Source organism: Aotus nancymaae, unplaced genomic scaffold, assembly GCF_030222135.1.
Source record: "Aotus nancymaae isolate 86718 unplaced genomic scaffold, 86718_ANA_hifiasm-v0.15.2.pri h1tg000040l, whole genome shotgun sequence".
In the NCBI taxonomy this organism is placed as follows: domain Eukaryota; kingdom Metazoa; phylum Chordata; class Mammalia; order Primates; family Aotidae; genus Aotus; species Aotus nancymaae.
In genome coordinates this window covers 65,005,898-65,025,279 of record NW_026988454.1, presented here as the reverse complement: position 1 = coordinate 65,025,279, position 19,382 = coordinate 65,005,898, and the positions used below count along the sequence as shown (strand labels likewise).

General features: G+C 32.1%; 1 protein-coding gene and 1 pseudogene across 5 annotated transcripts in view; one reads left to right on the top strand and one right to left on the bottom strand.

The window, feature by feature from the left end:
• The window catches only part of GRIK2 (glutamate ionotropic receptor kainate type subunit 2), a 712,929-nt gene that overhangs the window by 628,674 nt on the left and 64,873 nt on the right, over positions 1-19,382 (top strand). The window lies entirely within an intron of this gene.
• Positions 17,500-17,855, bottom strand: LOC105707400 (lysM and putative peptidoglycan-binding domain-containing protein 2-like; annotated as a pseudogene).

The window sequence follows — 19,382 nt, the reverse complement described above, 5'->3', positions numbered from 1 at the left end:
TCTATATAATCCCAATAACCATTTTGACTTAAAATTTATACAGTATATTTAGATAAGTTCATAGCATGCTAGAATTGAAGACATTTCAAGGAGAATATAAGAACTGCAAGGTCTTTGTAGCATCACTGCATGTGACTGGACTAAAAATCCACAGTGAGCTAGCTCAGTAAATTGTTTCAGGTTTTGGTCCCTTCAACTGTTATTGAAGATTCTCCCACATATGATACCTTAATGTTACTCAATTCATTGTTCTAAGGTTGTTCTAAAATTATTCTAAATTTCTCACTATGCTAAAGGTTCTGACTAAAATAAAATGTAATGTAGGCAGTTAACAGTTTGATTATAATTTTGATCTCATTTCCTGTTTTTTATTACATTAGATTTTCTATCAAAAGAAGCCTATTATAGTTTAGGAAAAAATGCTTGACAACAAAGTGTGTATGGCAGAGTATTTCAAATGGCGAAGAAATTATGTTTTTAACTTCAACAATTAGGCTTCTTTCTTTCCTATTGTATTCATGGCCAAGTTATTCATTAATTACTTTTACAGATAACCAAAAAATGCCAAAAAGTGCTGTTTCTACTAAAATCTCTTAGCAGGAGAATCTTCATGTTTTTATTGTGCACAAAGCTATCTTCATTTGTTTAGAGCATTTAAACAAAATGAACAAAATGTGTATGTTTTTTTTTTTTGAGACAGAGTCTCGCTCTTGTTACCCAGGCTGGAGTGCAATGGCGCGATCTCGGCTCACTGCAACCTCCGCCTCCTGGGTTCAGGCAATTCTCCTGCCTCAGCCTCCTGAGTAGCTGGGATTACAGGCACGCGCCACCGTGCCCAGCTAATTTTTTTGTATTAATAGAGACGGGGTTTCACAATGTTGACCAGGATGGTCTCGATCTCTCGACCTCGTGATCCACCCGCCTCGGCCTCCCAAAGTGCTGGGATTACAGGCTTGAGCCACCGCGCCCGGCCCAAAATGTGTATGTTTTTAAAAAATTATCAGTCTATAGGGCCAGGCGCGGTGGCTCACGCCTGTAATCCCAGCACTTTGGGAGGCCGAGGCGGGTGGATCATGAGGTCGTGAGATCGAGACCATCCTGGTCAACATGGTGAAACCCCGTCTCTACTAAAAATACAAAAAATTAGCTGGGCATGGTGGCGCGTGCCTGTAATCCCAGCTACTCAGGAGGCTGAGGCAGGAGAATTGCCTGAACCCAGGAGGCGGAGGTTGCGGTGAGCCGAGATCGCGCCATTGCACTCCAGCCTGGATAACAAGAGCGAAACTCCGTCTCAAAAAAAAAAAAAAAAAAGAAAAAAAAATTATCAGTCTATAATAGAGCACCACCAGTGACAAACAGGTTATTGCTGAAGAGTAGACATATTTTGCATCTGCTATGTCTTAATTAGATGTGCTTTATTCAAGAAACATGAAGAGAGGGACAGAATCCTGTAGTTGGCCTTAGCATCCTGCCCTACAAGTCTGTGTCCCTTAGACTTACTCACCGAGGCTTGGCCACGGATTTGTTATAAAGAATCGCTACTTAGAAACTTTGTTTCCTCCTCCACTGGTCAGTTTTCATGAGTGTTGCCAATGGTAGAATTTCTCAATTCTTCAGATATCTTGAATTATTTTAAGCCCTGGCTTTAATTGAATTAAAAATATTACTTTCAGGTATATTTTTATCTATTCACATTTGAGTTCCTGTTAACATCTGTTATTTGAGTTGTTAAAAAATAACTAACTCATTTGTTAATACTCTTTTTCCATGCTATTTTACAGAAACGTGTAACTTGTTAAAAGCGTCAGTTCTATTCTTTTTTCTCTGTAAAAAGTATAAATTCTAAGAAAACAATACACTAACCAACTAGGGTAAAGAATAATTATGTTTGCTTTTGTTTCTCTTATTTATAGGTATGGTGAGGTGGATTCATCTCACTCCTAAGTTACACTGTTATTAGTCTTTGCAAGGTCCTTATTTTGTATTATTTAAAAATAGTTTTTAAAACTTTAATTGTTATCCTCTCAGCCCCATTAAGACCCATACACCACTCTCTTTACATAATGAACCACTCTAATGTGAATTAGTGTATGTCTTTGATTATGGTTATATCCTTAGAGAATTTATGCTGGCACTTTTAATATGTGTCTTTGGTATTTTTAAATTTTATATTTGTATTTTTGTTTTATTTTCCATTCAATGTAATTTTAATTATTAATTGTTTCTAATGCCACAAGTTTTATACAGTACCTGCCCATCACATACTGTTTATTTCCTAGTGAAACTTCATTGACTTCAACTTCCTGCTATCAGAAATTATTCTTTAATAAGAGTGTCCATACAGTTTTAATTCAGAAACTATTAATTCTTTAATAACTTCAATTTCGTGCTATCAGAAACTATACTTTAATAAGAGTCTTCATACAGTGTTAATTCATTCCTAATCAATATGTGGTGCCAGTTAATGTGCCAAATTATCTGTCTATATCTATTTGTCTATTACCTATCATCTATATATCATCACATTGATCTGTTTCCAAAGTCTTAATTACATTCTATCAATCTCTTTGTCGATTTAGCTCCATTTATTTTTACTACAAATTTTAGTAGGTTATTTAATATTGAGTAGTTTCTCTTTTTTCTTCTTTTGCAAAATTTACTCTTCTATGGAAGTTTATTATGATATGTAAACTGGAATACGTTTGCCAAAGAACAACAAAAAGCTTTGTTTTTAGCTTTTAGCTTTATTGAGCTAAAATTGACATACAATACACTTCACAAGTTTAAAATGTAAATTTGAAAATTTTAACATATGTATACATTAGTGAGAAAATACCACAGTCAAGATAGTGAGCATATCTACCACTCCTGAAAGTTTCCTCGTACCCCTAGGTAATATGGCCCCACACTTTTTCTTGATACCACCCCAATCATAGGTAACTATGTCAGTACAGATTAGTTTACATTTTCTAAAATTTTATATAAGTCAAATTGTATAGTGTGGGTACACTGTATAAGGAAATGGTTCACACCCTGGACTGGACAGAGGAGGACAGAGTGAGATTTCATCATGCTACTCAGAATGAGGCACAGTTTAAAACTTATGAATTGTTAATTTCTGAAATTTTCCATTTAATATTTGTAGACCACAGTTGATTGCAGGTAATCATGTAACCACAGATAAAGGAACGCTACTGTATGTACTCAATGTGTGCTCGTTTTTGTCTTTCTTCTTTCATTTTGCTTAAATATTTTGAGATTTATCTATGCTATTTTACTTTAGTCTATGACTTGTCTTTTCATACTCTTAAAAGTGGCTTTGGGATAGGAGAATCACCCAAGTTTAATAAAACCTGATTTATGTGGGGGTTTTTTGCTGTTATGGATTGTGTTTTTGTTGTCTTAAGAAATATTTTCCAAATTCAAATCCACGATATTTTCCTGCTATATTTTCTTTTAGATGTTTTATAGGGTTAGGTTTAAAAATTGGTTCTAAGATTCATTTTGAGTTAATTTTTGTACATGATAAAGATATAGATCAAAGTTTTTAATTTTCCTGAATGTATAATGTTACGTGATCATATTTTGAAAAGATTATCCTTTTTTAAATGAATGTCCTTTGCACCTAGTTTAAAAAATCAGTTTGAACATATGTGTGTGGGATTTTCTTTTTTCTTTTTTTTTTTCTTTTTGAGTCAGAATCTCATTCTGTCTCCCAGGCTGGAGTGCAGTGGCAAGATCTCGGCTCACTGCAACATTTGCCTCCAAGATTCAAGCAATTCTCCTGCCTCAGCCTCCCGAGTAGCTGGGATTACAGGCGTGCACCACCACACCTGGCTAATTTTTGTATTTTTAGTAGAGACAAGCTTTCATCATGTTGGCCAGATGAGTCTCAAACTCCTGACCTCAGGTGATCCTCCTGCCTCAGCCTCCCAAAGTGGGATTTTATTTTACTATTTAATCTACAACACTTGTCTATCCCAGTACTATGTTGTCTTGTTGACTGTAGGTTTGTAATAATTATTGAAGTCAGGTAGTATATGCCCTTTCGCTTTTCTATCTAAATTTTAGAGTCAGCATGACAAATTCTATAAAATATTTGTTAAAAATTTCATTGGCATTTCATTGAATTTATAGATTATTTGGTGAATAATTAACATCTTAAAAATTGATAATATCACTATATAAACAGACTGTATTTCATCATTAATGTTTAATTTCTCTCAGTAATTTTTTTATATTTCAGTTTCTAGATCTTACATAAATTTTCCAGTTATCCCCCAGTATTTTATAATTTTGATGCTATTGTAAATAGTATTTTCAAAAATTTCAATTTTGTAGAAACATAATTGATTGCGATTGATTGTTTATAGTGATCTTGTATCCTGAGACATGTATTAAGTTATCTTATTAGTTCAAGAAGTTTTTTTTGTAAAGTAACATGTTGTCTATAAAAAAAAAGAAAGGTTTTTCTCTTTCCCATCAATCCAAATGACTATGTAAGGTTTTTGTGCCTTACTGCATTGACTGGAATCTTGACTAGGAATAGTGAGAAAAGATACATTTTTCTTTTTTCCTGTCAAAGGGGAAAACATTCAGTTTTAACATAATTAACTATATTAGCTTTAGGTTGTAGTAGGTACCTTTTATCAGGTAGGGGAATTTTCCTTTTTTTCTTGTTTACAGAAATATTCTTTATAGTGTTTTCTAATCGGGAACAATAGCTCCATTTCTCTAAAGCTTTTTAGAAATCTACTGAGATTATCACATATGTATATGATGAGTGATATTCCGTTTTATTCTAATGTTAAAGCAATCTTGCATTTTTGAGATAAAGTCAAATTGGCCTCTGTTTTTGTGTATAGTGTTGAATTTACTTGTTACCATTTTCTCAAAAAAGTTTACAGCTATGTTCATGAGAGATATTGGTCTATAAATCTTGCTTTATTGTTTCCTTGCTAGTTTTGCTTTCAGACTTATGTTTGCTTTATATCATGTTAAGAATATTCTATCTTCAATTTTCTGGAATATTAAATTTTTTTTTTTTTTAATATTTGGTAGAATTTACTGTGATATCACCTGGGCATGGAGTTTTCTTTCTGGAAGGCTTTTTTTTTTTTTTCTTTTCTTCTTCTTTTTTCTTTTTTTTTATACAGAGGACACACATGCAGGTCTGCTATATGGGAATATTGCTTCAGGTTTGAGGTAATGATCCTATCATCCAGGTAGTGAGCATAGTACCCAACAGGTAGTTATTCAGTCTATGCCTCCTCCCTACCTCACCCCTCTAGTAGTCCACAGTGCCTATGGTTCCCATGTTTTACATCCAGGTGCTCATTAAAAACAGAAAAACCAAAATACTTCTTAAGAAGCAAGAACATAAGGTATTTTGGTTTTCTGTTTTTAATGACAAGTTCTGTTTTACATAAATATAGGTTTATTTAGGTTATCCATATTATTTTTAGTGAGCTTTGGTAGTTTTTGTCTTTCAAAGTATTTGTCCATTTATCGATGCTGTTGAACTTAATAGTTTAAGGTTTTTCACACTTTTGCCTTATTAGTATTTTTAAAAATATATCTGTAAAATCTACAATGGTGTTACTTCTTGCATTGTAAAATTTACAATTGGTGTTACCTGCTACTGGTAATTTGTATTCTCTCTCTCTTGTTTCTGATCAATCTAGCTTGAGCCTGATAAATTTTATTGACATTTTCAAAGAGCCGGATTTAAATTTTCATTGATTTTCTCTGTATTTCTCTTTTCTAGTTATTCATTTCCCACTATAATCTATATTATGCCCCTTCTCAGCTTACTGTTGGTTTCATTTGTTCTCCTTTTTCTCATTCTTTTTTTTTCTGATATCCTGACATTCTTTGCCTCATATTATTTCTACGCTTACTGAAAAATATAATTGAGCTGAATTTTTAAAAAAATATGGATACTTCAGGATACTTCTAAATGATGAGTGAGTGGAAGTCATTATTCGTCATATCACAAATCTATGGATTGCTAACATTCAGTTAGTTAACCAAAACCCCAAATGCCCACTAGGTGCCCAACACTGTTCCAGGCATTCTTCTTCTTTTCTTTTTGTTTTTTGTAATTTTACTTTAAGTTCCAGGATACATGTGCAGAAAGTGCAGGTCTGTTACATAGGTATACGTATGCCATGGTAGTATGCTGCACCTATCAACCCGTCATGTAGGTTTTAAGCCCCACATGCATTAGGTATTTGTCCCAATGCTCTCCCTCCCCTTGCTCCCCACCCCCTGACAGGCCCCAGTGTGTGATGTTCCCCTTTCTGTGTACATGTGTTCTCATTGTTCAACTCACACTTATGAGTGAAAACATGCGATATTTAGTTTTCTGTTCCTATGTTGGTTTGCTGAGAATGATGGTTTCCAGTTTCATCCACGTTCTTGCAAAGGGCATGAACTCATTCATTTTTATGACTGCATAATATTCCATGGTGTATATGTGCCACATTTTCTTTATCCATTCTATCATTAATGGGTATTTGAGTTGGTTCCAAGTCTTTGCTATTGAATTCTTAAGTGGAAGTTGAGGTAGTGGATTTGAATCTTTTTATCTTTTCTAATCTGGATATGTAGTGCTACTGCTTCATGTAGTGTTACTATTTTATCTAAAACTGATACATTTTATGTATTTTATTTTCATTTTCATTCAGATCAGAATGCTCTGAAATTTCTCCCTTGATTTCTTCTTTCACTTGCTATATGAAATTGTGTTATTTTCTAAATACTCAAGGATTTTCTAGCTATTTTTCTATTAATTTGATTTCTAATTTAATTTTACAAGGAATTAATTTCAAAGTTTTTTTCACTCTTTATAAGGCTTAATAGTTTTTAATATATTTAACGACTATATATATTATATATATAATTGTTATGTTGGGAGTAGATACTTATAAAAGTGAACTTATGTTAGAATGCTATTAATTTCTATCTCCTCCAGGTTTTGTCTAAGCCTTTTAATAATTTTACAACTTACTTCTTTATTCCTAGATATTTGACAATTTATATCATTATTTATAGGATATTAGCCCTATTAATATTGGATTATTACTATTTAAGGGAATGATTTTGAGTTTTATTGGCCTATCTTCTATTGCAATGAGCTTGACTTTTTAAACTAAGTAACTGGATTATGTATATATGTATGTATGATGTATGTATATACGTATATATGTAGGTACGTAAGTATGTATGGATGGGTGGATGTTTTTAGCTATTTTTATTGCATTTTAATTCTATTTAATGATTCACAGAGAACATATTCTCTCTGCTCTTGATTTTTGCAATTTATTAATGCTTCCATTGTTTTCTTTACAAGGTCTATTTTTGTTAAGTTTATATATGCTATAAAGTTCTTTTTTGTTATTTTGGGTAACAAACATTAACATATGAATGCAATAATCAAATATTTATATACTTCTTTATTAATGCCTTCATAATTATTCAGTCACTGAAACAACAATGATAAGAAGGTAATTCCAATTACAATCCCACCTACTACCACTGATTTGTTCATTTCTACCTATAGTTCCATCAGTTGTTTTTTATAAATATCTAAAAAGACTACATTTTTTAGATACATATATAGATATATACTTGTTATATTCTATTCATCTATTGTTTAAATAGTGTATGGAATTTGACTTTATTCTTTATGATTTGTATACTTTAGTTCTATTTTTAATTATAAAGTTGCTTAAATAGGCTTCTTTGATTTATAATTGACTTATTTAAATTGCCATGCTTTTGTTATTAAACTTTCTTAGTTCTCCTGGTTATGCGTCTTACAGATTTCAGAAACCTAGAACTTCTTCTCCTATCCAATCTGAAGTTAATGCCTTGATATAAGTTTAACTTAGTTGTATTAACTTTAATTACAGTTATGTTATGATTTACTATAGCTTTTCCATTTTATATTCATTCGTTTATCACAATTCCATTTATCCTGTTTATTCATATTTATGAGATGAATGGAATTGCATGCACACACACACACACACACACACACATACACACATATATATATGAATAAACATGGGACGTATGGAATGGGAGTGCATGTATACATGCACTCATGCTTATGTTTCTATTTTGGTATTCACTTCCTGGAATCATCTTGGAACCCTCTGTCTCATAGATATCACAACACCCAAAACACATATCATATTGATATTATATAAATTTATTGATTGTAATAAACATACTACATTTATTTTGAAACTTTCTTTATTGTTTATGTTGATGACATTAATATTTAACAAATAATTTACTGATTATTCTCATTCATATCCTAAGTACATGACATATTGAAATTATTATATTTCTTTCTATAGTATATTGTTTAAATATATTAACAAAAACTGTCTTCACATGACAAGGACTTTTATTTTGTCATTGCATATATCTGCCAGTTTGCTGGAAAAAATTAAACTATAATTTTTTCAACTATTCAACAATATTATTCCTTTGACTTCTCCTATCTAGAGTGACTGTTGTGAAGACCAATAAGTATCTAATAATTGTTCCTTTTAATTGATATAATTTCTTTTTAAAAAGAATTTAGAACTTTTCATGTACTGTAACGAGCAGTTAATTTTTAAAATTCTATACTGGTTAGTACTCTAAAAACTTTATTAATCTGATTTATAATATAATCATATTGACTAGGTATTAAAGTTTTATTTTTGTTTCCTGTATTTTATTTCTTTCTCTTTTATTAATTCCATCTACTTGTCTGTAGATTTCTACTCATGTAGGCCTTCTTTAATTTTAACTGCACATTTATTTCTTCCATTATTTCAACTACCATATTTTATTATCTAGTATCACCAATGTATTTTATATTTGCATTTATATTTGTTCACACTCCCTCTGTTTTTGAATATTTATTTGATTATATGCTTATTGTATTTTACATTTTTATTTTCCATCAATTATTTCTAATTTGCTACTCTTGTTCAGTAAGTTATCTTTTATAGTTCTTCATATTCCTTATGTATCAATTTTTTTCCCGTAAGTTCATTTTTTTGGAATAGTTATCTGCCTCGGATCATAATAACATACGTGGGAGGGGGGAAACTAGTTTCTGATTTATACCTTATAGAGCTTTTATGAGGTTAGAGAGAGAGGTAGCAGATACCTACTGCTTTTATGGTCTGGTCTCATTCATCCACACACTACCTTATATTAAAATGTAACATGCCCTTCTGATTTTTTTTTCTGTACCTCCACTTGAGGCCTGCTTAATTCTAAGATTTATGTTTCAATGTTAAAATTACTAATTTCATATAATGATGAGGTGATCACAGAGGGTTAGAAGCAATTCAATTCTTGGGGGTGAAAGCATGATATACCTGTTGCTCATCCCTAAACCTGTCTGCCCTCTAGTGCAACCTTGTTTTTGCTTTCACCTCTTAATACAAAGATCAGCTATTATTATTTCTGCTCTTTAGAATCAGAGGGTATAATATACCTAATACCAAGGAGAGAAATGTATTTATATAGAATAGCCTTTCACATTATATTATTATAGTTAAACTGCATTCCCACCACCTTTTCACCAATGTAATTTTTTTTTTTTTTTTTATCCACAGCAGAAACTATTCATTTGGTATTTCCAGGGAATTGTTAAGATTTTAACATTAATTTCTGGCATAAAAATATATTTCAATGTATGTAAATGGCAGGAGAACATTAACATTTATTAACACTTTTATCAAGAAATAGGAGCTTCTCATGTACTTCCTTTTACATATTTTATTACTCTTGAATTTTTTATCTTTAGGTTTGTACTGACTAGAAGCACAATATTTCATATGTGTTATGTATATATTACATATATATTTGTATATTAAGTATATACATATATACAATTCACTCTAAGATATCTACATATATATTTGTATAAGCATAATGTACACATAAAATAATACAATGTTATACATATTCACAATATGAGACTCCGTGAAATATGTTCTTTAAAATTCTGATATTCTAATAAAAGATTAATATATAATCTATAAGATGTGATCTCTATTTTGGCCATAGATTTGGAACTTCTTATTTATAAATTAGTAGTATAATTTTGTTGATATTATAAAATTTAAATAAGTAAATGCCAGAGTCCAATTGTTGAGCTCTGGATCTATGCATATGTGTGATTCTTGGCCAAGAAGTACAACTGATAGTTGATTCGGTCTTATGCATAACTCTGAGGGGATAAGTGTCCTTATTGGCCTCTTTATGTAAATCTTTCCATTTATATAACCTTTCCTTATAAATAAACTTTATCTTTGAGATATTAAGCACTTATCTTATGTATTTATTTTTTCATTGAATCACTGTTTAGAATGCTTAAAGCATAATATTTAGTCCAGTAAATTCACTTTTACACTAAGCTTTAAATATAATAACTGAAACTATATTTTATTTCTTATCCAAGTGTATTATATTACTTTGCTATGACTAGTATAACAAAATATTATAGATTGGGTAATTTAAACAATAGATACTAACTTTCTGTCAGTTTTGGAGGCTGAAAATTCAAGATCAAGATGCTGGCAGGGTTGGATTCTTCTAAAGCCTCTCTCTTTGGCCACCTTCTCTGTGTGTGCACGTGGTCTCCTTTGTGCATGTGTGTCCTTAGTGTCTCTTGTGTGTGCTGATTTCCTCTTATAAAGATTCAAGCTCAGTTAGATTATTAAGGCCCACTGTGATGGCCTTATTTTAACTTAATTACCTGTTTAAATGCGCCTATCTCCAAATATAGTTACATTCTCAGATATTGAAGGTTAGGACGTCAACAAATGAGTTTGAGGGGGATACAATTCAGCCCATAGTACCAACGATTCTGCTAAGTAAGTATTATTTATAACATTAGTGCAGAAAAAATATAGCATTGTGTAATAGAAAATAAGAAACATTTTATTTTTATTTTTTTTATTGTAATTTTGGTTCTGGGGTACATGTGCAGATCATGCAGGATTGTTGCATAGATACATACATAGCAAGGTAGTTTGCTGCCTTCATGCCCCCAAAACCTATATCTGGCATTTCTCCCCTCATTGTGCCTCCCCACCCTCCCCACCCCCACTGTCCTTCCCCTAGCCCCTCTCGACTGACCGTAGTGTGTGACGCCCCCCTCCCTGTGTCCATGTGTTCTCACTGTTCAACACTCACCTATGAGTGATAAGATACGGTGTTTGGTTTTCTGTTCTTGTGTCAGTTTGCTGAGAATGATGGTTTCCACCTTTATCCATGTCCCTGCAAAGGGCATGAACTCATTCCTTTTTATGGCTGCATAATATTCCATGGTGTATGTGCCACATTTTCCTTGTCCAGTCTATCATCCATGGACATTTGGGTCAGTTCCAGGTCATTGCTATTGTAAACAGTGCCACAATGAACATATGTGTGCATGTGTCTTCATAATAGAACAATTTATAATTTTGGGGTATATACCCAGTAATGGAATTGCTGAGTCAAATAGTATTTCTATTTCTACCTCCTTGAAGAATCGCCACACTGTCTTCCACAATGGTTGAACTAATTTACACTCCCACCAACAGTGTAAAAGTGTTCCTATTTCTCCACATCCTCTCCAGCATCGGTTGTTTCCCGAGTTTTTAGTGATCACCATTCTAACTGGAGTGAGATGCTATCTCAGTGTGGTTTTGATTTGCATTTCTCTAATGACCAGTGATGTGCATTTTTTCCTACGTTTTTTGGCCTCATCAACACCTTCTTTTGTAAAGTGTCTGTTCTTATCCTTCACCCACTTTTGAATGAGTTTGTTTTTTTTTTTTTTTTCTTGTAAATCTGTTTTAGTTCTGTGTAGATTCTGGATATTAGCGCTTTGTGAGATGGGTAGATTGCAAACATTTTTTCCTTTTCTGTTGGTTGCCGATTCACTCTAATGATTGTTTCCTTTGCTGTACAGAAGCTCTGGAGTTTAATTAGATCCCATTTGTCTATTTTGGCTTTCGTTGCCATTGCTTTTGGCGTTTTAGCCATGAAGTCCTTGCCTATGCCTATATCCTGGATGGTTTTGCCTAGGTTTTCTTCAAGGGTTTTTATGGTGTTAGCTCTTATGTTTAGATCTTTAATCCATCTGGAGTTAATTTTAGTGTAAGATTTCAGGAAGGGGTCCAAAAATTATTCAATTGGTACGATAGAATCACAGGGCAATTCAACAAAAATGAAGGAGACTATCTTTTATTTCTTGGTACGATAGTGAGGAGATGTTGGTAGAAAGGGCATTTGATTTGAGAACAGATAATAAACCTTTTATACATACATCTATATGTCTAAATATTTATATGTTAAATATATATATATATATATTTGAGACAGAGTCTTTCTCTGTGGCACAGGTTGGAGTGCAGTGGTGCAATGATAGCTCACTACAGCCTGGATCTCCCAGGCACAAGCAATTCTCCTGCCTCAGCCTCTGGAGTAGCTGGAACTACATGCATGCACCAACACACCTGGATAATTTTTGTATTTTTTGTAGATACAAGGTTTTGCCATATTGCCCAAGCTGGTCCCAAACAACTGGGCTCAAGTGATCCTCCTGCCTTGGCCTCCCAAAGTGTGGGGATTACACATGTGAACCACTGTGCCTGGTCTTGTATACTTTATTATTGAAGTAATGATCCTCATTAAGCCCCTTGACCCCATAAGCCCTGTTATTTTTTTTTTCATAATGTGTTTACAGAATAATGTTTTGGGAGAGCAAATGAGTAATATATTTGCAAGTTCTACTATAATAAAATTACAAATAATTATATTATTATTTGATATTGCTATAATTATAATTATCTTCATTTTTGTGTAACATAATTCTGACAAAAAATAAACATTTTCTGTGCAATTTTAAATGAAAATAATTAGTATTAATTTTTTTGGAGAACTTTATGGGACCCTTTTCAATTATTTAAAAATACTCCTAATCCTGTGAAAATTAATGTATATTTTTAAAGAACCTATTATATATAAAATACTAGACTGGGTGTTGTGCATGATACAAATGTAAACAAAACATATTCCAGTTTTTAAGACAATTGTTTCTAGTAAAAGTCATATACCAAATTGACTGTGGAAGGTTCCTTAAAGATAACACTACATGAAGTTTGGCTATAGCCTATGAGAGTTTGTAGAAAGTTATGATCATAACTGTTTGGTGCAGAGAGAGAAGATAAGAAAATACATTTTGAGAAGGTAATTGAAAAGGAGAGAAATGGGAGGAAGTTAGGCCAGTGTAAGAATTCATAGTATGAGTTTGAATGAAAAGTAATGAAGTCCTGAAAGAAAGTAACATTTGAGAACTAGATAAGAGAAAGATAAATGACATAAATATTTAAAAGCAGGGTTTGCAAGCTGTTAGAATTTCTTTTCCTGACACCTTCACTTTGTGACAGTACTCATTCTGCTTTGCATCATCAGCAACAATGGTTGTATTCTTCTTTTGACCCCATATTTATGGAGGTGGCAATAATACTACATTTTGTTTTTCTCCCACCAAAATCATGAGAACAATTATATGAACCATTCTTATTAAGCTTTAAGAATTGAATTGCATTGAAACAATGCAATTGTTGAAACAGATGGATTTGACAATTTTCATACTAGATGATAGTGAGGGAGGAAAGTAAAAAAGGGATAATGCCATTTATATAAATACAAGTTGGAAAAAAAATGTTTTCCCGGGGAAGATGTTTAATTCACTCTGGGCTGGATCTAGTTTAAGAGGCTAGAATTATGAGTAGATGGCAATGTTAAATAAATTATTGGACATTTTGTTGTCTCAGAGAAATGTCTCTATCCTTCCTAAATGTAGGAAGAAATCTCCCTACATTTTAGGTATAAGTAAGGGTAACCAATCCCATTAACACATTATTATTCAAGTTCTTAAACTGATGGTCTTACCAAGGTGACATTGATAAGAAAAGGCAATGGTAGAACATTAAGAAAATCAAAAGTTATAAGGCAGGAAAAAGGAAAAGCAACAACAACAACAACATCTTAAAGTAAATTAGACAGGTGGAACCAAAGAAAAGTAAAGTGTTTCATGCCAAGGAGATGGGAAGATGTCAAGAAGTCTAGCTAAAGAATGTTAGGAAACCATTGGTCTGTGACTTTAAAGCTTCAGTGTGCAAACAGGAAGGAGCAACTGGAAAGGTAAAGATAGAAAAAGACAAGAAAGAGAAAGCATGCTTTTTGGAATGAGGAGTTGGAAGACTCAAACAGCAGAGTGGGTAAAATTAGAAAGGAGTAGTTTTGAGAATGTACGAAATAGGCATAAGCTATTTGATGGAACCAATTTTAATGGATTCAGGAAAGTTGAAAGCAAGGTCAACTGATGACAGAGCACAAGTAACAAAGTATTTCAGTGATTAAGAAAAGTAAAAAATATTTTCTATGGACACAGCAAGGGATGGGTGAAAATTATAATTAACAAAGAAGACTCATGTGACCCATCATTAATAATAAACTCTGGGAGTTTAAAGATTTGAATTCTAGCAGAAATTTTACCTCTAAAACATGAGATGCTAATATTAGGCGAATTATTTAAGGATTCACTTTTGGCTTTTCCAACTGCAAAATATTTTCTAACAGTACTTATCGGATCAAAATAATTTTATGAGTCCTAATCCACAGTAAACTTCTAGTGAATCATAGTGACTCTCACTGAAAGTGAGTGTTTCAGGACTTTGAAAAAGAATAGCTACTATACAGCCATTTATAACCAGAACCATACTAGTATAATATAAATCCCAAGGAAATACTTCAAAATGTAGTGTTGTACATATTTTGTAAATAAATAACATGTAATATACATATGTACACACGTATCCATAGTTATAATAAATTATGTTTAAAGAACTAATTATTTATTATTGTTAAGTAACAGAAGAACAGATTTAGATCAAATTACTTCAAGTTAACATCAAAAAATATTATTGGCATAAGTTAATTGAAATAAATTAGTAACCAGTTATTTTTAAAATGTGTATCTATGTATTAATTAGATTGGTTTTTATTATGGTTACTTGATGGTTTACGCAGATATGCACTTTATGTTTTCTGAACACATAAAAAAGAATTGGCAGATATAACCAATGAGTCCTTTTTAATTTTCATTTTGTGACTCTGTATCACAGACTTACTTTTGTTTGCTCCATTTTGAATGGTACCCTACTTTATCATCATTATAATGATTATTTCTTGTGGGGCTTTTATATAAATGTCAAGTTTATTCAGTTTCTACTTCCAGTTGTTTAAATTTAAAAGATTATTTGCATCTCCTGAAAATATAGTTTTTAATTATATACATTACTTGTCCTGGTTTATTAAAATTCAGGTTCATATGACTTCTGTTAAGTTAAGGTTCTTTATTTATTTCCACTTCTTTCTTTGTGACTACCTTCAACAGAAACTGCTAAAAAGAAAGCACTTCTCTTTCCACAAGTGATAGCAGAAAAGGAAAGTAATAGACTGATAAGGATTTGGATGTAAGAAAATGACTTCTGGATTAATTACTACCTAAACCTTCATATTTAAAAAGTCTTTGATACTCTAAGTTTCTTAACTGAACTAATGAATTTACTCTTGTCTATACCTATTTCCCCATTTTTGACTTTACTTTTCCAAATTCTTACTCTGTTAACTGTCTAATTTTGCTGTATATGAGATACATGGACACACTCAACAACTGTACCATATTAGGTAGGAAATCATATCCTTGTATGTGAGATGCATGGCAAAATGAGTGTATGCAATCTTCTGGGGAAAGAATATGTATTACCTTGTTTAGAAGATTTTAGAAACCATGAAATACAAAAGCAGGGCATGTGCATATATATGTGCTTTTAAAACTTGAGTGCAATATATAACTACTGCTTTATGAAAACTTAAGCAACATATATGTATACTTATAAATATATTAATTTATATATTTATAAATTAATAAACTTTATTTTAGAGTATTTTAAAGTTCACAACAATATTGAACAGAGAAAGTTTCAATATACCCACCAGTCACCACACATGCACAATCTCTCCCACTATCAATATGCTGAACCAGAATGGTTATATTTGTTACTATTGATGGATTTAACACTGGCATATCATTATCACTCAATGTCCCTAGTTTATATTGTTTCACTCTTGATATTGTATTTTATGGGTTTTGAAAAATGTCTAATGATACTTATCTACCATTATAGTGTAATACAAAATAATTTCACTGCCCTAATCCTCTGTGTTCTTCCTATTCATCTCTCCCTTCTTCTTAACCTATGACAGCCATTTTTCTTTTTACGACTCCATAGTTTTGCCTTTTCCAGAATATCATACAGTTGGAATTATACAGTAAGTGTCTTTCAAAACTGGCTTCTTACATTTAATAATAAGAATTTGATTTTCTTCCATGTATTTTCTTTCTTGGGCAAAGAGTTTATTTCTTTTTAATAAGTACTTATTCCTTTGTGTTGGTGTACCTCAGTTTATTTATCCACCCATTTAATGTAAAACATATTGCTGGCTTTTAAATTTTGGCAATTATGAATAAAGCTACTGTAAACATTTACAAATAGGATTTTGTGTGTTCATAAGTTTTCAGTTTCTTAGGGTAAATATAAAGAAACATGATTACTGGATTATATAGGAAGAGTAAGTTTAGTTTTGTAAGAAAGTGTCAAGCTGTCTGCCAAAGTGTCTTCCAAAATGGCACCACTTTGCATTCCCACTAGCAATGAGTAAGAGTTCCTGTTGTTCCACATTTTTACTAATGTTAGATGTTGTCAGTGTTCTAGATATTAGCCATTCTATTAGACATGTAGTGGAATCTTAGTGTTTTAATTTGTAACTCCCTCATTATTTATGATATTGAACAATTTTTTATGGGCTTACTTTCTTTTTATTAACATAGTTTATTTTCTCATTCAGACTTTTGTGGTATATTTTTACAAAATAGCAAACAAAATTTGGTTCTTTTGTAAGAATATGTAAGACATTGAAATATATATATATATATATATATATATATATATAACATTTAAGTTATAAACACAAAGCAATTTCAGCATCACTTAAACAGCAACTATATTTTCACATAATCAGGACTGCATAAGGAGATAAACATTATTTTTAGCCTAAATATATAAATAGTCTTTGATGCTTTATGTCAGTTCATATTTACAAAAGGTAGTCTAGAAACTAACACCACCTACAAAAGTGATGAGCTTTAGGATACAACTCTGCCATCATGCCATAATAAAGACTTAAAATTATAGAAATCCAGAAGGAACTAATCACTACAGTGCAATTGCAGCAGGTAGAACTACCTACTTATGATTTTAAGATGAACACTATGGGAATCCAGAAGGGATGTTTTTGAATCTCCAGTTGTTGGATTCTTTATGGTCCAAACATCTTAATTTTGGTGAGAATTATGTCCCCAAATCACCAAACTGTGATATAGAGGGAAATTGCATAGGGACTTTCTTCATCTCTACTCTCTTCTTTTAGCTTCTTGGTTGCCTGGGTTGATAACTTAATCCGCAAGTTAGGTCTCTGCAGGAAATCTCTGCCTGATACTTCTTCAGGCTGAACGGGTGAACATCAGATCCTTGAGGAGCTACCACTGGCTCCTCTTCCTGAGAAAAACTGTTAGCAAAAGTTTCATTTTTTGGAGAATCAATGGAGTTAAGTCCATTTAACAACAAAGGCTTCTCTGATATAACTGGGATGTTCAGAGTTTTCTTCAGAAATACACCATCATTGGTAAACAGTTTATTGGCCCTTTTAATCTGCTCCATTGTGACGTTGTACTTAAGTGCAGTGCCCTGCCCGTAGGCTTACTTTCTATCTGTAGCTCTTCCTTGGTGAGCTGTCTGTTTTGATCTCTTCCCCATTTTTAAAATGAGTTGTTCATAAATTTTAAGAGTTCTCTGAATATTATAGATAATAGTCTTTTATTGGAAGGTTTCTTGCAAATATTGTTTCCCAGTCTGTATCATGGCTTCTCATTCTCTTGACATTGTCTTTTGCAGAATAGAGTTTTAAATTTTAACAAAGTCCAGCTTAAGAGTTATTTCTTTTATGAATACTGATTTGGTGTTGTATCTAAAAGTCATCACCATATCCAAAGAGATTTTCTCCATTGTTATCTTCTATAATTTTATAGGTTAAAATTGTATATTTCACTCCATGATCCATTTTGTATTATTTTTTGTGAAAGGTGTAAGGCCTGTTTGTAAATTCACTTTTCTTTCTTTGAAGATTTGCTAGCTCTGTTTGCTCCATCGTATTGACTTTGTTCCTCCGTCAAAGATTAGGTGACTATATTTATGTGGGGATACTTCTGAGCTATTTGTTGTGTTCTATTGATCAACTTATCTATTCTTCACCAATACCACACTATGTTGATTACTGTAACATTACAGTAAGCCTTGACATTGGGTAGTGTCAGTCCTTTTACTTTGTTCTTCTCTTTTTTGTTTTGAATTTAGTATTATGGGCCTTTTGCCTCTCCATATAAACTTTAGACTCAGTTTGCCAAAATGCATGTAACAATTTGCTAAGATTTTGGTTAGAGTCATGTTGACCTTATAGATTAAGTTGAAAAAAACTGACACCTTGACAGTATTGAGTCTTCCTATCTATGAATATGGAATATCTCTCCATTTATTTAGTTCTTTTTTTTATTATTTGAGTAAGTTTAAAGGGTACAAATACAATTTTGTTACATGGATAGATTGCATAGTGGTGAAGTCTAGGAGCTTTTAGTGTATCCATCACATAATAGTGTATGCTGCACCCACTAAGTTTAATTAGCCAGATGTGGCTACTGACTGCCCTGTTGGATAGTATAGTTTTTTTTTTCTTTTTTTTGAAGAAAAAAAAAAGGAAGAAAGAGAGAGAGATAGAAAAAGAATGAAGAAGAGGAAGAAAAAGAAAGAGAAAGAGGGAGAGAGAACGGGAGTATTGCTTTATTGCCCAGGCTAGAATGCAGTCTAAAAATGGGAATAGAAAACCTCTTTTATGCCAATAATGGTGCTTAACAATGGAGACAGGAAGAAATAAGGGAAGAAAATAACAAACAAGCAGCCAACCAATATTTCTTTTAAACCTATGAAATGCTATGCAATTATTGAGGAGTGATTTACTTGCAATTATGTAGTCACTTTTGGAATAGGTGTGATATGGTACTGATAAGAATGTATGTTTTGTGTATTTGAAGTGGAGAGTTCTATAAATGTTTATTAAGTTTACTGGTTTCAGGTCTGAATTCAAGTCCTGGATATCCTTGTTAATTTTCTGTCTCGTTGATCTGTCTAATATTG